Below are 20,763 nucleotides of genomic sequence, written 5' to 3'. Positions count from 1 at the left end.
ATTTTGTTTTCATAGCAACACAAATACACACACACACACACACACACACATGGCTTTGCATGTGAAGTTAGATGATATTTTTAAGTTAATGTTTTATTCTTTTCATGGTCATAAATGTGCTAGGAAGAGCAGGCCCTGATGAAACACTTGTGTTCTGGAAGAAAGCCTTAATGTTCCAATTACTTCTTTTTCCACTCTCAGGGTAGTTTGTTAGAATACCCTGTTTCCCATGTGGTCTGTGTATTGGCATAGTTTCTTGGAGTCCATCTGATGCTTTCTCACACAGCCTGGGAGTCTTGTGCATGAGCCCATGGAAGCTGTAACAGGTCCTGAGATTCTATCACAGGTCAGTTTTTTTGGCCACAGTGTAAGCACCTCTGTGTCCAGCTAGAAGAATGAGTAGTTCATTGAAATTGTTAACTACAGATGTATTTTCCACCTATGGGCTACCATGCAACTTCTTGCCTAGAAGTACAATTAATATCTCCTTATAGATGTGTAGAATAGACCTCTCAATCATCATTTGTCTTCAAGATGAACTTTTTTTTTTTTTGAAAATTGTGATGCTGATTCAGAGACACTCTTCTGTGTCATCTTTGGCATGATATTTAACCTCTTTCAGCCATAGTGTTCTCATCTATAATACTGGCAAAATAGCACCTTCCTAATATGAACTTTTTCAGACTTACAAGTATACATGAAAATGAAAGTGAAGTCGCTCAGTCATGTCTGACTCTTTGTGACCCCATGGACTGTAGCCTACCAGGTTCCTTCGTCCATGGAATTTTCCAGGCAAGAATACTGGAGTGGGTTGCCATTTCCTTCTCCAGGAGATCTTCCCAGCCCAGGGATTGGATCTGGGTCTCCTGCATTGTAGGCAGACACTTTACCATCTGAGCCACCAGGGAAGTCTACATAAGTTGTCTTAAAAATCAAGGGATCTAAGGGTTACAAGACCAGTAAGTGGGGAAAAAATAGTTTTCAACATCTATGTGCTGGGAAAACTCAATATCCACATGAAAAGGAATGAACTTGGATCCTTATCTAATACCACATAAAAAATTAACTCAAAATGGGTCAGAAACTAAAGTGTAAGACCAAAAATCTATAAAAGTCTTAGATATAAATACACAGCAACATTTCATGACATCATTGGTTTTGGCAATTATTTCTTGCATATGATATGAAAAGCACAAGCAACAGAAGAACAGACAAACTGAATTCCCTGAAATTTTAAAAATTTTGTGTGTCAAAACACTATCAGGAGAATAAGAATTAAATCCACAGAGTGGAGGAAAATTTTGCAAACCATATGTCTGATGAAGAGTAATATCCAGAATATAAAGAGAATCCCTAAAACTCAATAACAAAAAACAGCCCAGTTCTTAAATGAGCAAAGCACTCAAAGACATTTCTCCAAAGAAGATATATAAATCACTAATAAGCACATGAAAAGATTCTCAACCTAACTGATCATTAGGAAATGCAAATCAAAACTACTTCCCTGGCAGTTCAGTAGTTAAATCTTAACCCTCCAATGCAGGGGGCACAGGTTTGATCCCTGGTCAGGGAGCTAAGATCCCACATTCCCTGAGGCCAAAACATAAAAAAGAAGCAATATTGTATACTATAATAAATTCAATAAAGACTTTGAAAATGGTCCACATCAAAACAATCTTAAAAAAAAACACAGAACAGACTTTTGGACTCTATGGGAGAAGGCGAGGGTGGGATGATCTGAGAGAACAGCATCGAAACATGTATATTATCAAGTGTGAAACAGATCGCCAGCCCAGGTTGGATGCATGAGACAAGTGCTCGGGGCTGGTGCACTGGGATGACCCAGAGGGATGGGATGGGGAGGGAGGTGGGAGCGGGGATCAGGATGGAGAACACATGTAAATCCATGGCTGATTCATGTCCATGTATGGCAAAAACCAATACAATATTGTAAAGTAATTAGCCTCCAACTAATAAAAATAAATGGAAAAAAAAAAGTTGAAAGAAAAAAGTAAAAAAACAAAACAAAACAAAACACAGAGATACCAAATCACATTCATATGGTTACTATCAAAAAAATAGAAAAACAAAACATGTGTTGACTAGGATGTGAAAAAATTAGAACCCTTGAACACTGTTGGTAGGATTGTAAAATGGTGCAGTTGCTGTGGGGAAAAAAAAGGTATAGCAGTTCCTCAAAAAATTAAAAATAAAATTACCATGTGAACGAGCAATTCTGCTTCTGGGCCTGCACCCCACAGAATTGTAAGTAGGGCCTTGAATAGATATTTGTACACACATGTTCATAGCAGCATTAATAATAGCTAAGATGTGGAAGCAATCAAAGTGTCCATCAATGGAAGAAAGGATAAGCAAATTGTTTTATGCATATGTAGTTGAATATTATTCAGTCTTATAAAAGGAAGGGAATTCTGACATATGCTTCAACATGAAAGAAATTTACAGACCTGCTAAGTGAAATAAGCTAGTCACAAAAAAGACAAATTTGCATGTTTCCACTCTTATATGAGGTCTTAAAGTAGCCAAAATAAAAGGCATAGAAAGTAGAATGATGGTTGCCAGTGGTTGGGAGGAGGGAATGGAAAGTTATTATTTAATAAACAGGGAATTTCAGTTTTACAAGATGAAAAGAGTTTTGGAGATGGATGGTGGTGATGATAGTACAAATTGTAAATGTACTTAATACCACTGAACTTTACACTGAGAAATTGTTAAGATAACTTTTGTGTTACCACAAAAATTTTAACCCCAGCAGATCCATGAAATAGCAAGTCACCTCAGAATAAACTGGGGACTTGGGGATTGACTGGATGCATGAGTTTGAGTCTAAGAACTTTGTAGAAGAGAATCCCTTGGTCTTCGGTGGCTACTTGAGTGATCATTGTCCTATGTCTTATGTTACCTAGAAAACCAAGACATACAGCATTTTAGGCTCTGTGGAAGGTATATAATTAGCATAGCTCTTGTCCTCAGTGAGGTTGTAGTTCAGTTGAGGAGAGAAAAATCATACTTCCTTTCTTAGTCCCCTTCAGCTCTTCTGTCTTGTTTAGCTGCCTTAAAGAAAGCCTCATGCCTTGCAAAGTTTGACCTATTTTTCATAGGAAGAAGCCTGCAGACCAGAGGCAGCAACTATTAGTCTTGCTAAAATTTCTCATATAATGGAGGAAATTTTAGAGTGTGAAGTAAAACACATCCCAAGCTAAATTGGGAGCCCCAAAGCAAGCCCATGTAAAAGCGCATCCTTTAGGGTTGAGTTCTGAGTCTCCCAGACTGACTCACCAAATAGAACTTACCCTAAAGTGAAGCCTCCTTTCTTTTCCAGTAATCAACTTTAAAAATCTTCCATTTTCCCCCTCTTGTTTCCGTACTACTTAAAACTCTGATCTCCAAAGCTTTGTTGAGGCTCTGGAAAAATTGGAGGTCAATAACTTAGGGACCCAGTGTCTAGTGCTTCTTTCTTTGATTCTCTGTAAGTAAAAAGCAGGAAATTTACCTGTAGGAAAGTCAGCACCAAGAACATTGCTATGGGTGCTTCTTTTCACATCCTTTAAAAGGAGGGACTTCACAGCATTATATGGCAAGCTTCAGAGAAATCAAAGGCAAATGGGTATACAAACTATGGAGGTTCTAATTATTGGGGGTCTCTGATTTTGAGAGCTCAAGCCTAGATTAATAAAAAAAGTGGAGCATTTGTGGAATCAGCAGATAGTTTGGATAGGGAGAGGAATGGGGGCTGGGAAATATGCTTTTTCTATTGCCAGATCCACAGCTTTTTCTAATTTAGTGATCCAGTTATGTTAACTTTCAGTGGATTTCATTTCCCACCACACCACTTCTTTTCTTTCCCTTCTCTCCCCCTTCTTTCTTGCTCTTCAGGTTGCTTCTGTCTGTAACACCAACAATAATCACTGTAGTATTGTTGGCGTAGGCAGTTTTGAAGAGTCAGAAGTGTGCTGTAATTGAAGAGTTCATTACCAAGATCAGTTGGTTCCCTGATTACAGTGGCAAGGTGAAATATTTATCCTTACCAAAAAGCTCCCCCACAACCATTTCCGAAGTCACCCACTTTTCACTCTTCTTTTTTTTTCATTCGAACCCCAATGAGCTTGTCAGCAAAATTAAAGGTATGTCATTCACATCGTGCCTGCATTGCAAGGACTATAAACCTGCCAACCTCTTTGATGAAATAAAAGAGTTTTATTTATGATTCATGTAGGAATATGAGGTTATTTTTATTCCGTCAGTACACTAATAATCACACGAGGGCTCGGGAAATGAGGAGCCCAACTGACAGGGAAGGTTCTGATAAAGGGGAGCCCTCTAGGGTGTTTGCCCCTCTTTGTAATCTCCTTTCTAGTGTGAGGTTATGAGCATGGCAGAGTGTGAGCCAGATATAAGGCTTGGCTGCAGGAACAAAGACAGTTGCAATCCATCAGGACTTGGGTTGCCATTCGATGAAGGGGAGGAAGAAAAAAAAAAAAAAAACGCAGTCCCTTCAACGAAAAAAAGTTTTGCTCCGGCCTCAGGTTAGCAATTTGGAGCCTCCCCAGTTTCCTGTGATGTCTCCAGTTCAAAAGACAGCCAATCTTCCAGTCTGCACTCCTACTGGGCATTCTAGCCAAAGTTAAAAAAAAAAATAATAGTATAAAAAGATGAGTAAAAGAAAGAGAAAGGAAGAAAAGCCAATTGGCCAGATTCCTTCCATAATCATTAACCATTTGTTCCTGCCACCCAATGTCCTTGGTTAAGGTGATCTGACTTAAAGGCAAACAAATGTGGCTGAGTCTATTTCAAAGGACACCCTTTTCTTCTGATTTCAAACACTCCCATAATTTGGGGTCCCTTTCATCTTTGTTCCTGCTCTAGGAAGTGCTTGGAAGTTATTTTAATTCAAGTTGGGGGTAAATTCTCATTCCTGCCCAGTCCTCCCATTGAGATGACCTCAAGCAATTCTGAATAAAAAGTTATCACTGCATGAATTGGGCAGCATTAAGACCTGTGATTTGTGCAACAGTGACATCTTGGCAGAGAAACACAAAGGCCTACAATCTACTGACGTTGAAGTGCAAGGAAGTTCACTGGAGGAAGGAAAATAATACTAATCCTTTATTCAATAGACAGTGAGTAAAATGAGGTGCTTTTTTTTTTTTTTTAAGGTTAAGTAAGTGAAAATTAATAGAGGAGGAAATGGCAACCTACTCTAGTACTCTTGCCTGGAGAATCCCATGGACAGAGAAGCCTGGTGGGCTACAGTCCATACAGTCGCTAAGAGTCGAACATGACTGAAGTGACTTAGCACACATGTGTGGAAGTGAAAAGTAAATTTAAAATGGCAGTATCTGTTCAAATGAGGCAGGGTTGGTTATCTAAAGGGACCCACTGAAGAGTCATTTTAATGGCAAAGTGCCAACTGGTGTTATCTGCATGTGTTTATGTAAATATATATGTGTGTGTCATTCTAGGGAAGTCACACCAGCAGGGACACTGGTTTGAAAATTAAGGGTCCTGGCTGTTCCTTCAGAACTGAGATTTCAGTTCTCCAGGGTTTGTCTTCCTCATACTACAGGACAGGGCACCTATTCCAAGGATTTGATTGCAGTTGTCGAAACATGGTTTGTGAGATAACGAAACATTCTTCCAATTACCTGGAAGTATTGTTTCCAGAAGTAAAACTTTGACTGTACCTCAAAGTAACTACAGCTTGGGCTATACTTCCTGCGAGAAGGCATAAACAATGTTTCAGCCCAGGAGGTCTGCTTGGGCACTTGGGACAAGTGATTGAAGTTTCACCTGTCACCCTGCACTATTAAGAAAATCAGAGAAAAATGCTTTTCTTGGGAACTGTCTAGTTAAAATCATTAATCTCTTCAGGGAGCCAATTTTTTCTTTCAGTTTCAATGCATAAGCTAATAAGGGAACCCTTAGTTTAAGAGAAGTGGCATGTTTGAAAGCAGCCTTTGCCGGAAGCCCAGGAATCCCATACATTATTCTAGTCTTTGTTCCATGGCTCAACTTCCGTGTGGGCTTTAGCAAATGGCATAACATCTGTGTGTGCCTTAAGGTCAACGTCTTTAGAACATGATTTTCCTAGCCTCTTGATTGACTGCTTAAATGACAAATGGGTGTGAGTATTTGGGACAGGATAAAGCTTGATACAGGCTTCCCTGGTGGCTCAGATGGTAAAGAATCCACCTGCAATGTGGGAGACCTGGGTTTGATCCCTGGGTTGGGAAGATCCCCTGGAGGAGGGCATAGCAATCCACTCCAGTATTCTTGCCTGGAGAATTCCCATGAACAGAGGTGCCTGGCAGGCTACAGTCCAGGGGATTGCAGAGTCGGACACGACTGAGTGACAAAGCGCACACACACATACAAAGCTTGGTAGGTACAGAGTCAAGCTGTTTCAAGTGTGAAATTCTAGTTCAAAAACGGGCTCTATCATAGTTTGTGCCATCCAGTCTTACATCTGGGTTCTAGAAAGTGTTCCTCGTCTAAAGATAGAAGCTGTCATTTCTCTTGTTGACTTTGGATGGGAAAAAACTATGAATGACGGAGCCCAGATGGGCAACTATTACATACACTGTGCCACTCCCCCCAACAGATTTTATTACAAAAAACAGCTGCCACGTGGTCACTGTCAGAACAAAGTGGGAGAATTCCTGAGCCCCCAAATATTGTAGAATTATCTAGTTCATGGCATCCAGAGATTCCAGGTCAGTTCAGTTTAGTTCAATCACTAAGTCGTGTCCGACTCTTTGCGACCCCATGGACTGCAACACGCCAGGCCTCCCTGTCCATCACCAACTCCTGGAGTTTACTCAAACTCATGTCCATTGAGTCAGTAATGCCATGGCCTTCTTTATTTTTATTGAAATTACACAGAAATGATGTCTCCTCCCTCTTGGTAGCACCAGATAACTGACAAAAACAGTTGCTATGGAAGTATTTAAGAAATCACAGCACTTCTCCAGTCCCAAAGAGTGATCTTTAAATGCAGCCTCTTTCACCCTGGATGAGAAAATACTGAGCTGTCTGAGGAAGTGGTCCTGCACCTTCATTCCCACAGCCAGAAAGTACACCTGCCCCAGTGCCAGGAGGTACAGAAGGTAACTTCTCCATCAGCCCTAGATTTCATTTTCCTGGAGCAGGGAGGTTCATTACACTCCCTTTATCAGCAGTGAGGTTTACAGCTGAATCCATAAGAGATATCCTTGCGAAACATGAGCTGAGAGAGAGGCACTGCGTCTCACCATTAATAAGCCCTCTTCTGGGATCCGGCATTAGCGAGATTCAGCGGATCATGGAGCACAGGGGTATCATTTTTACATGATTACTCTAAATTCTTAAACCAGAGGCTTAAGAGAGAGGCTTCTTACAAAAGCAGCCGTGGGAATTGTTGAGTGATTGGTACAACACTTGCAGTGGGTTAAGCCACTTCAGGGTAGCTCCACTTGTGGGGCTTACAACCAGGTATTTAGCAACCTGCTTTATGAAAGAAGGGGTGAGGGAGCAGGAAGAAGGAAAGGGATGTCATGAGGTAAGGGGAAAGATTCACTCTGTTCGCCTTGGTGGGGTCCCTCCTCATTCACAGCACCCGCAGCCCTGGTGAGCCCCGCTCCTGCCCCTGCTATATTTTCCTGGCTTCTCACCAGTTCCAAGTTTGGAATTATCTGCTTTTAGATCACTAATGTCACTGCTTGTCTTTAAAGAGGCTGACACTTGTCTCCATAAATTCACCTTCTTCCTTCTCTGAAAAATGAGAGGCCGGGTTAGACTGACTGATGCAGACAACCAGGAACCTGCCCTCTTGGCACAGACTGATATTTTCTAAAATAACATTGATCTGCCGAAAAGAAAGACCCGATGCTATTTCTTTTATTGGTCCCGATACCAATGACTCCTGAAATCTACAGAGAAAACCTTCCCTGAGCTGCTATGCTAAGTGTGCTGGGTGGTACTCTGCCAGACCTCTCTGTCTGGGCACCGACTGGAGTTTGATTCCATCAGCTCAGGTCAGGGGCTACCAGCCTCCAAATAGAAGAAGCCAACACTCAAAACAAGGGCATTTTCTCAGAGGAAATGCGATGTATCTTTCTGCTTTGCCTCTGAATGTGGGAAGTCCTGAGGGTAGGACCAAAGTCTCATCACACCTTCAGTATTTGAGCCCTAAAGATGCATCTTGTATCTTGCAGGTGATTATTTGAAGCCTCATGTCGCCCTTCATCAGAGTGGGCTTTGTGCTATTCTCTCATTGTTTCGAAGTTGGGTCACCTCCCACATTGAGAGACTAAGCGGTTGAAGGGTCCAGACTGTGCTGTACACATCTTTTGAACACGTGGTGGCTTCTAGCACAGCCCTGGCCATATTTGACGTACTAAAAACAGACTGTTTTCAATGGAAATGCAATTTGTATTTTAGACTCCTTCTCCTGAAGCCTCTGACACTTATTTAAAAAGTGTTTTCAAAATGTTTACATCTATCTGAGGTCTAGTTATCTATACTGTTATGGACTGAATCGTAACCTCCCCAAAATTAGAAACTGAAGCCTTAGCTCCAATGTGACTGTCTTCAGAGATAAGGCCTTTAAGGGGGAAGATAAGGTTAAGGAGGCCATAAGGGTGGAAATCCAATCCAAGAGGACAGGAGCCTTTGCTGGAATCCCAGGAATCCTGTACATTATTCTAGTCCTTGTTCCACAGCTCAAATTCTGTGTGGGCTTTAGCAAGTGGCCTAACATCTGTGTGCGCCTCAGTGTCAGCATGTCTAGAACAAGTTTCTCCTAGCTTCTTGACTAAGTGACAAATGAGATACTGGGTGTGAGTATCTTAAGAAGAGGAAGAGACACCAGAAATCATTCTGGGCACAATCTCAGGGGAAATGCCCGAGGAGGATATAACAAGAAGCTGGTTTTCTGCAAGCCAGGAAGACAGACCTCCGCAGAAACCAACCCTGCTGGTACCTTGATCTCGAACTTCTATTCTCCAGAACTGTGGGAAGATACACTTCTGTTGTTTAAGCCACCCAGTCTATGATATCTTGTTATGGCAGCCCAAGCAGACTCACGCACACACCTACCCATTTTACAAAGGATTCAGAGAGACGAGTGGTCACACTGTGACAAAGCCAGGGTCAAAACGCGCATCTGCTCTCACAATGTGCTCACTTCACTCTCGTTGCAGTTGAGGAGTGTGGAAAATACTGGGAGGGAATGGAAGGGCATTGAAGTCTACAAACGAAATCTTGGCATTAAACCATACTGGGTTGCTTTTGTTATCTGCTTCTTTGCGTGTCGATTGATGTGAGATACAACAGCCTTTGGAAACCTACTGACCTGCAGATAGTGGGAAGGGATGACTGGTAGCTTCTTCTAGAAGTCATATACCTTAGCAAGTCTCAAAATCAGTTGCAAGAGAAAGTTTTCCATGAGCTCGTGTAAGGAAGCACTGTCTAAAGAGATATTTTGTTCTGTTTCTCCCAGGTCATGCATGTGTATATTCAGATTGCTGTTCAGAACTTTTCTCTCATAAAAATAAGGGGATTGATTGACAGCTGTTAGGACAACAGACTGACAATTTGGAAAATAAAATTAACCTTTAGATCAAAGATGGATTAAAGATATATGCATAAAAATAAGCTATAAATATACTGGAAGAAAATTTAAGTCAGTATTGATATAATTTTGAAGTAGAAGTCTTTCCACATGTGAAGTTGAACACAAATTCCAAAATAAAATATATTTTTTACCTCATAAAAATTGATATCTGTATAACAACAAACCAAATTATTAATAGTTAAAAATCATAAACACAATGTTTCAAGAAATGTATTTGAAATACATAGCAATAAAGAGTTAATACACTTAATATGTGAACAGTTCTTCCTAGTTAATAAGACAAACATTGCAAGAATACAGTGGGCATAAGCAATTTCTAAAACAGAAACTTCAAATGGCAAGCATATAGTTAAAAAAGTTCATCTTCTCTATGAGTCAAATAAATGCACAGCATATAGTTAAAAATGTTCATCATCTCTATGAGTCAAATAAATGCACAATTAAAAAATAAAATATTTTTATATCAGAACATATGGGTAATAGTTTTCTAATTATAGTATCTGGGTTGGCAAGAGTATGTCTCCTCACTCGTATAACGTGCTACTGAGAGGGCAAATCAAGAAACATTTTTGGGGGGACATTTTTCAACTTATCAAAAGCTTTAAAATCTATTACACTTTAACTTGACAATTCCACCACTAGAAATTTGTACTAATGAAAAATTGAACAAATAAGCATATACACAGGAATGTTCATCAAGATTGTTTATAAGGGTAGAAGTCTTTGGGAAAAGCTAAACATTCATCACTAAAGCACTGACTAAATAGTCATACATATGGCTAATGGAATAGCCATTAAAATGATAATGAAGATGGTATGGATCTGCCAACATGCAAATGTATTGATGTATGATGATGTATTGATAAGTGAACAAAACAACCTATAAATTATATCTGTGTGTGCCTATATATATATGTGCTGTGCTTAGTCGCTCAGGTGTGCCCGACTCGTGTGACCCCATATAATGTAGTCCATGGGAGTCTCCAGGCATGAATACTGGAGTGGGCTGCCATTTCCTCCTCCAGCCCAACTCTTTTAGGACCCCATAGTCTGTAGCCCTCTGGGTTCCTCTGTCCATGGAATTTTATAGGCAAGAATACTGGAGTGGGTTGCCATTCCCTTTTCATATACATATATATATATACATACATATGTATATGTGTATATATATAATATGTGTGTATACAGAATTTCTGGAAGAATACACAACCAAGGCTAATAGTTTACTATGAGTTATCTCTGGGTATCAGTTCCAATTATGCTATTTAATTTTTCTTTTTATTCTTCCAAATTTCCTAATTTTCTAGTACTAATCCTGCTTTTCTCACACAAAAAAACAGCCACAACAAAAAGGATGAGACAAAAGAACAGAAGATATAATAGGAGAAATACTTTTTGAAGTGGAAGCAATGAGAGAATTCTTACTCTACGGGCTGCTCTCAGTGTTTCTAAAACTGTGGTCTGAGCATCAGAACCATTGGGAGGCCTTGTTAGAAGTGTAAATTCCAGAGTCCTACTCAGACTTATTAAATCTGGATCTCTGGGACAAAGCCTGAGTATCTAACCATTTAACAAGCTCCCCAGGTGGTTTTTATGTACTATAAGGTTTGAGGACTATAGCTGCAGAAATCACCTAGATCCTTTAAGTCTCAGAGTTACTGAATAACGGTCAGTTTGCCCTGAGTGGCAATCACATGCTAAGTGGCTTCTGGTGGCTTCCTTATCTGTGCAATGATGGCTGGATGTTCACTAAGCCCAGGTGGTGCCGCTCAGGGTATCCTGGATACAAGGAGAAAAGCTCCTCTTCTATCTTGCACTGATCCGTGCTTTCTCTAGACCTTCTCCTTCCATGATTTGTGGACCACAGAAATCCCTGATCTCTAAGTCTCTGCAAGTATCAAATGTCTCAGGGTACTTTCAAGTAATGATAAAGTAGACTTTATTCTTTGGGATAGAGCTCCAAGGGCTGGAGAAGAAAGAGGCCACTTAGGAACCTGCTCAAGGAGGCAGAGTTGGAGTGGAGTGAAGAGAGGCATCCAAAGAGACTGAAGTCCTCCCCACGCTGAGGTTCTGTTAGAGTGGATTGAGGGAAAGAGGAGCAAAGGTTCTTTTTAAAATCAGCCAGTTTTCCGGGGGTGTGAGATGCCAAAACTAAGTTTTCCATAAGTTTAAGCACAGGCTCAGCATCTGTCAGCCCTCCAAACTCTGATGATAAAATGATACCCAAAGGGTGTGGTTGCTCCCAAATGCCACAGCAAGTGCGTCAGTCCACGTCTGGCATTTAATTGCTTTCCTAAATTACCAGCAGGTGGTGCAAGAGTTTCCAAGTCCATGAACTTGCCCTTCACAGGGCTCCTGCTCCAGGGGAGTCTGTCAATAGCCTACCCCTCCTTCCTGTGAGTTCCTCTCTAATCTGTACATGGCTCCTCGGTACTCAACTAATCACAAGGGAACAAGAAGAAGCATCTTTAAAAGGCATTTTGTACCTTTTAAAATGTGTTAAATATAAATGTAGAATCAAAGAAACATGCATTAATTATAGAACTGTGTTAAGGAAAAGAGGGGGAAAAATCCCATTACTAGCAAACCCAGCAGAAACACATAGCTTCCTCCTGTTAGCAAAAGAAAAATGAAGAACTTTAACAGAAACCTTTAGGATTTAATGCTTTTACCTACTATCACTAAGAAGTGTGTTAACAGGAGTTTGGGAAGGGGTTTGGTGTGGGAGAGGGGATTAAATTAGCCCAACTGGAAAAATCTAAAGGAATGAGAGAACCTGAAAATGGCCACTGTCTGCATTGCATTGGTAGTTTTCCTGGTTATGTAAGTGAGGGGCATTTTCTGACTGGGAACTTCCAAAAGTGTTGTTTTGGAATATTTCAGGCCAAGGAAGAGTGGGAAAAGACTTTTAAAAAGTGTCAGGCAGTTAGAGGGAAATCCAGCAGTGGCTAGGTCTGCGCTAAGAAAGAGCTGGAAGCATAAAAGACTCGTGAGACAAATACCAACATTCTCTAGCTGAGAAGGAGACTTTGACAAAGTCTCAGGTTAGGGAAGCTGTGGGGTTTCTGGATCTTAGCATCTAGATCTAGGAGAGCACAGAGTTAGAAGGAGAATGGTGGAGCTAGGACTCAATGTTCACACATCGCATACAAGAATTCAGGTGTGGAGGAGATAATTTGCACCATTTCACAATTTCAGTTCATGGATTCAAATGGTAAATCATAAGGACTTGAGATTCATGCAGTTGAGAACACTGGTATCTCTCCAAGCCTGAAAATGACACTAGGATCTTGGAACAAACAGAATTCTGAAGGAAAAAGATAGTTTAGCTCTTGTGGCAGAATATAGTTCACACGAAATGAATCTGCTTTTTCTGGTGGTCTTTCCTCTTTCAGGGACCTTTTTCACAGATCCTTTCCAGAACTACCTTAATGGTTCTGAAATTGCTAACTACTCTAGAAAACTCATCTATCAAGACTCTGATCAAGACATTAATATGCTGGGCAACTTTGGGCAAGCTATTGAAACTATATGAGCCATTATATTTTGAGGCTACAAATGTAGAGTCTCCCACTCATCATGAAAAATTTGATGTTACTCTGAAAACAATGCTTAAAAGGAATATACCATATATAAATATGGAGAGGGGCATGAAATCAATTTTATTATGTGGATTTGCTGAATCACATACATAAGCCTGTTTGAAAATGCAACTGGAACATTGTTCACCGCTTGAAATTAGGGCTTGTTGTGACAATTCAGGATAGGCCGGTTGTCACTAAAGATGACTGTGGGCACATAATGAAGTGAAATGCGCTAGTTGATAGGTAGATGGAAGTGACGTATGACAGCTAATGAGACAATAGAATGTATAATTGGAAAATGTACTACCCTGGTAACTGAATTATATCACCATCCATAATTAAGGGACCAAGATTTTACATCAATAGTGAGTCTTCCAACATAGTTCCTGCATAAATACAGTGACAGAGGTAGGAGCCCAGTAAAATGCTGACAAACACATGCTAAAAGAACAAACAAAAGCGTAGATAAAAGGCTACTTTCTTGTAAAAAATGACTTTATTTTCCTAATGTTCTCTCCAAAGAGTAGTCTCTGGTTTCATTTGACATTTTTACCTTTTTCCTTACAGGGAGAGGTATTTCTCCTCCTCAAAATACTGAATGTTCCTTGAGAATATTTCTCCTCTATAAGCACAAATCAACGTCTAACAAATGACACACTTTGCTTATTTTATTTCCTGTCTCTTCCCACTAGAGTGTAAATCACAGGAAGCAAAGATCTTTACATATTTTCTCATCGCTGTGTCTCTAGTGCCAAAAACAGTGTCAGATACATAGTATGTGCTCAATAAATAATTTTTACACTATCTCTCTAAATCTTTAAACTTAAGAATTTACATGAAAAGAATAAGATTTCTGCCTCAAAGCTATATTGAAACAACCTCCTCCTTCTTTTTTCTGCCCCCATAAACTGGGCTGCTCTTGACCAGCTACCTCATTCTCACTATCTAAAGTTATGTTGTACTCATTGCAATTCACTCAAACACCTTTCTCAAATGTGACTTATAAGGTCAAGGGGTCTTTTTGTGGTCAATACCCTATGTAACCTCTCTACCACATATAATTCTGATGATTGCTGCCTCCCTCTTGAAATTTCCTTTATTTCTTGTTCTCTGGCTCTGCATTATCTTGTTTCTTTCCTATTTCTTCAAAGGATCTCTTCCCCATCTCCATAAGCCAAATTGTGTGCATTTAATGAGTTGCATGTGTGGTGGGGTGGAAGTGGTGGAGTTTGCTCTCCTTTTTATGTCTCCCAGTTTTCTTTCTTCAAAATTCTGCTTCCTCTACCATTGGATACAATAAAAAGGGATGTAAATAGACAGACAGACAGATTTAGTTTTCCACCACTTTTGTTACCTGTTTAGAAGGATATGACTGATAGATAGTTGATTGTTCATATGAAAGTGTACCATTGATTGACTGTAGCCCTTGTAGTATTTGTACTGTTTAATAAGAGTATTAAGATACTTGATATCTCACTTTTTTTTTAAATCTCTTGCCAATTCTAGAGCAGAATCCAAACATTGTTAAAGTGATGCACCCAAACTCTCACAGTTACTAAATAGTAGGAAAAAGTCTTTGTTTGAGCATATAAAACTGTTGTCCCATTAAACATTCAAATTAATGTACTTTCCTAGTTCTGACAACCTGTTCAATAGTACACCTTCTGATTACGGTGGCCCCTTTATAGATCTGCCTATAGGAAGAGGACGGGTCATTCAAGCCAATAGAAGTAATCCTTTTTGTGTGTGACATCTATGGCTCTCACTGAAAACTGAGAATTCTATTTTCTTCATCAGATTCTGTGATCTTAGATCATACAACCCTCTCCCTAAGGGACAGATGCATTCTTTAAGTGCTAATGATATAAACATTTAAAGCCACAAGGGTGAATATCAGATTTTAGAACTGTGGTGACTTTCCAAAATAAGAAGGAATTTACAATGCTTCTTGATAATGCAAATTAACAAAGCCAACAAGCATCATCATCTCTAGATTTTCACAACTAAGATCAATAATTGTGCAGATTTAATAGGACATGATTAGAAATTAACAAAGTGTATTTTGCATAACATATAACTGAGAAGATTAAAATCTATTCTGGGTTTTAGATTAACTTATTGCTTCATAATGGAGTAGGGAATGGCAACCCACTCCAGTATTCTTGCCTGGAAATTTCTATGGAGGAGCCTGGTGGGCTATAGTCCATGGGGTCACAAAAAGTTGGACTGAACTTCAGAGTACTGAGCACATTGCCTAAAGGATGGGCTTCCCAGGTAGTGCAATGGTAAAGAATTCACCTGCCAATGCAGGAGATGCAAGAGATGCAGGTCTGATCCTAGGTCAGGAAGATCTCATGGAGAAGGAAATGGAAACCCACTCCAGTATTCTTGACTGGAAAATTCCACGGACAGAGGAGCCTGGCCAGCTACAGTCCATGGGGTCACAAAGAGTCAGACACAATGGAGCACAAGCATGATTGCTTAAAGGACCCCTTTAATGATAAGTTTTCTGAGGTGTATATATATATATATGTACATATATATATAATTAATATGTTAGTAAATTATGTTTTTAATTATAAATATTTGTTTTTAATAAAAATATGTTCCCTGAATCCCTGCTAGGTCACAGTCATCTCTGAAGCCTTTCACTGAGATAGTCACTAAATTTCAGCACACACAGGCATCATGTGGGAAAAAGAATTTCTTGATACCCATAATATATATATTTTCAAACAAAGCATGTCACCAGAATACAATCCCCAGACTGCTGTGAACTACTTGATGAGGACTTATGTATTCTTATAATTCATTAAAACCATGCTAGCTCTTTTGGTGCTGATCCAAACGGAGTAAACTTACTATTCCTATCACTCCTACGGATTGCAAGCAAAAGTTCTAGACAGTATTTGGTGTCACATCCAAGAAATCATCATGAGACTTGTATCTAGGAGATTTTCACCATACATTTTTTTTTTTTCTAGGAGTTTTACAGTTTCAAGACTTACATGTGCCTTTAATACAGTTTGAGTCCATTTTTGTGTGTATTGTAAAATATGGTTCCAATTTCAATCTTTGTATCTGGATATCCAGTTTTCTCAATATCATTTATTAAAAAGATTATCCTTTCCGCATTATGTATTCTTGATGCCCTTGTTGAAAATTAGTTGATCATGTGTGCTTTGCTTTATTTCTGGACTCTCTATTTTGTTCTACTGGTCTATATGGGAGAAGGAAATGGAAACTCACCCTAGTATTCTTGCCTGGGAAATCCCATGGACAGAGGAGCCTGGCAGGCTACAGTCCATGGGATGGTGAAAGAGTTGAACACAACTTAGCAACTAACAACAACCACAAAATGTATCCATACAAATATCATCCTGTTTTGATTACAGTAGCTTTGTGGTTTATAATTTGAAATAAGAAGGTGTGATACCCTCAATTCTATTCTTTCTTAAGATTGTTTTGAATGTTTGGGACCTTCTGTGGTTCCACACTAATTTTATAATTGCTTTTCCTATTTCCATGAAATTACCATTTAAATTTTGAAAGGGATTTCTTTGTTGTTGTTGTTCAGGCACTAAGTTGTGTTCAGCTATTTGTGACCACATAAACTGGAGCATGTCAGGCTTCCCTGTCCTTCACTATCTCCCTGAGTTTGATTAAACCCATGTCCATTGAGTCAGTGATGCTATCTGACCATTTCATCCTCTGGACCACCCCACTGCCTCTTGCCCTTACCCTTTTCAGCATCAGGGCCTTTTCCAGTGAGTCAGCTCTTTGCATTGGGTAGCCAAAGTATTGGAGCTTCAGCTTCAGCATCAGTCCTGCATATGTATATTCAGGGTAGATTTCCTTTAGGATTGATTGGCTTGATCTCCTTTCAGTCCAAGGGACTCTTAAAAGTCTTCTCCAGCACTACCGTTCAAAAGCATCAGTTCTTTGGTGCTCAGTCTTCTTTTGGTCCAACTCTCACATCCATACATGACTACTGGAAAAATCATAGCTTTGAGTATATGAACCTTTGTCAACAAAGTAGTGTCTCTGCTTTTTAATATGTTGTCTAGGCTGGTCATAGCTTTCCTTCCAAGAAGCAAGCTTTTTTATATTTCCTAGCTATAGTCAGCATCCACTGTAATTTTGGAGCCCAAGAAAATAAAATCTGTCATTGTTTCCACTTTTTCCACATCTATTTGCCATGAAGTAATGGGACCAGAGGCCATTATCTTCATTTTTTGAAAGTTGAGTTTTAAGCCAGCTTTTTCACTCTCCTTTTTCACCATTATCAAGAGGCTCTTTAGTTCCTGTTTGATTTCTGCCATTAAAATGGTATCATCTGCATATCTGAGGCTGTTGATATTTCTCCTAGTAATCTTGATTCCAGCTTGTGCTTCATTCAGCCTGGCATTTCATTTGAGGAACTCTGCATATATCTTAAATAAGCAGGGTGACAATATACAGCTTTGACGTACTCCTTTCCCAATTTGGAACCAGTCCATTGTTCCATGTCTGGTTCTAACTGTTGCTTCTTGACCTGAATATAGATTTCTCAGGAGGCAGGTATGGTGGTCTGATATTCCCATCTCTTGAAGAATTTTCCACAGTTTGTTGTGATCCACATAGTGAAAGGCTTTAGCATAGTCAACGAAGCTGTAGTAGATGTTTTAGATCTGCATATTAGTTTGCTAGTATTTTATTGAAAATTTTTGCATACATGTTCATCAGATATATTGGCCTGTAGTATTCTTTTCTGGCAGTATCTTTGTCTGGCATTGGAATCAGTAAAATGCTTGTCTTACAAAATTAATTTAAAAGTATTCTTTCTATTCCTATTCTTTGGAAGAGTTTAAGAGGATTGGAATTAATTCTTCTTTGAATGTTTGTTAGAATACACCAATAAAGCCATCTGATTCTGGGCATTTCTTTGTTGGGAATTTTTTTGAAATTATTTTACTTCAATCTTCATTTTTAAGATTGGTTTATTGAGATTTTCTATTTCTTTTTCATTCGATCTTGGCAAGTTGTATGTTTCTAGAAATTTATCCATTTCATCTAGTTATTTATCCAATTTGTTCATAAATAATTATTTATAATAGTCCATTATGATCCTTTTTATTTCTGAGATGCCTGTCATAGTGTCTCCCTTTTCATTTCAGGTTTTATTTAAATCTTCTTTCTTTTTTCTTAGTTAATCCAGCTAAGGGTTTGTAGATTGTTTTATATTTTTAATAAACTCTAAGTTTTGTTGATTTTTTCTGTCTTTTCTATTCATTTTTTATTTATTTCAGTTCTGTTATTTATTATTTTCTTTCTTCTGCTAACAGCAGGTTTAGATTTTCTTCTTTTTCTGGTTCCTGAGATGTATAGTTGGGTTGTTTGTCTTTCTTCCTTTTTATGTAAGCTTTCTCCAAGGGAGCATTTTTTTAAAAAACAATATGAGAATAATTTTCTATCATCCCTTCCACTTCCAGATATTAAGAAACAAGTAGAAAGTATGAAATGAGATCGGACAATCCTCTGTTTAGAACAGCACTTTAATGACTCTAAATACGCTAAACCTGGAAATAAAGATTTGGTGCCTATAGAGACAGCAACTTGTAAGACTGGTCATTCAAAACGGGAGTTGAGAAAAAGCCCCATTCAAAGAGAATTTGGACATAAATCCTCAATATCAAGGTATGGGGAGCACCTGAGGTTGATTGTTTAATGGCCACAAATACTTCCAAATCTGTTGTGTGCAACTCTTTGCAAGGTGACATTGGCATGCCTCCTATCCGCAGTTAGAATCTATTTCTCTATCCCTTTGAATCTGAGTTGGCTTTCTGACTTGCTTTGTCCAATAAAATATGGCAGAAACCACTTTGTGTAAGTTTTGGAACTTTGAGTGCATGCACATTCCATGTTCAACATATTGGAACATTGCCTTGAGAATGTCACAGAGTCTTGCCTACTGGAGGATAAGAAGCCTACTGGAAGAGAATAAAGATGCTTTAGACAATAGTCAGGACCAACATATTAGTGAATCCTTATTAGAATTTTCAACCCATATGCAATTCAGCTATATGCAATTATATGAGTGGATCTAGGCTAAAACCAGAAGGGCAGCCATTCATTGAATTCACTGAGAAACAACTGTTTCCCAAAATTAATATGAAAAACAGCTAACTGGTGTTTCAAAACACTTACTTTGGCAGTTCTTTGTTATACTGCAAAAGACAATTGATAAATCACAGTAAAACAGAAATATTTAAATTTTTTGAGGTGAACAAAAAAATGCAAAAGCCCACATGTGATCTCTGAAACTCTATTTCCTAAACACTGAAGGCTTAGATATTGGATATTGAATATAATCTGGATAATCAAATAGAAGAAATAAAGATGATACAGGCAGGGTAAGAAAGAATGAGCACAGGCAAGAAAGACAAGGAAATAAAAATGATCCTTCTTTCACTTATTTTTCTTTTCAGAATAAGTAGTTCTGTGTCCCTCTCTAAATCTTTCAAGATTTTCTTCTATTGGGGATACACTTAATGTGTTCATCTAGAGGAGTAGAAATAGATTGTAAATTCTTAGGGGAAGGAAAATAAAAAAGGAAACAAACACTCAGTGAGCATTTACTTATAACAGGAACTTGTTATTGATTAATATCATTGAATCATCACAACATCCCTGTGCCACATATATATTTCCTTATTTCACAGAAGAAGAAACTACAGCTCAGGGAGATTAAGTCGCTCTCTCAAGTTCACTGAGCTAGTAAGTGGTATTGCTTTATTTGTTTCTGTTCCAAAACCCATACCATTTCTACATCCACATGCTAGCTCCCAGACTCTATTGTAGTATTCATTTTGCTATCAGCAATGCTTAAGTTTATTTCCTAGAACAATCTAGGTACTCAAAAGGCTCTCTTTGAGGATATTCAGGGGAATAAATCTCACATGACAGGAATTTCATTAATCTTTACTCTAGTGTTATTAACATAAATAGTTCTTTGTACACAACTTGCTTCCTTTATGTGTTCATTAACTCACAACTGAGACATGCATTAATTCATTTAACAAATAGGTACTGAGCACCTCATAAGTTCAGCTTTCTGGGCACTAGAAACCCAGTAATGAGAGGACACACATGTGTGCACACACACACACACACACACACACATGCACAGTCATAATCTCATAGGTTCTGACTACCTAATGATGAGTTTTGGTCACTTCTGCATCTTCTCCAGAGATATGGTGGGTGGTAGAATAAGTTCTTTACATCACTAGCTAAGTTGGCTTCTCAATTGTTTCTCTTCTTAGCCTCCAGATAACACAATGAAGGTAAATAACATAATAATATAATGATACACATTTCTTTGATCCTCCTCAGTAAGGAACAATGGAGTGCCCCTTTCCAGGATTTGACCCCTTGTTTACCTTTAGTGGTTACAATGGTTAGAAAAGATATTTGCTACCTGTGGAGAACTTACATTTAGTCTGGTTATAATGGTTTTAACATAATCTTAAAAACGGCAATTATTCTATCACACGTATCAAAGCC

The sequence above is a fragment of the Dama dama genome, chromosome 11, assembly GCF_033118175.1.
Source record: "Dama dama isolate Ldn47 chromosome 11, ASM3311817v1, whole genome shotgun sequence".
Taxonomy (NCBI): Eukaryota; Metazoa; Chordata; class Mammalia; order Artiodactyla; family Cervidae; genus Dama; species Dama dama.
Note: the sequence above shows the minus strand (reverse complement) of the source record.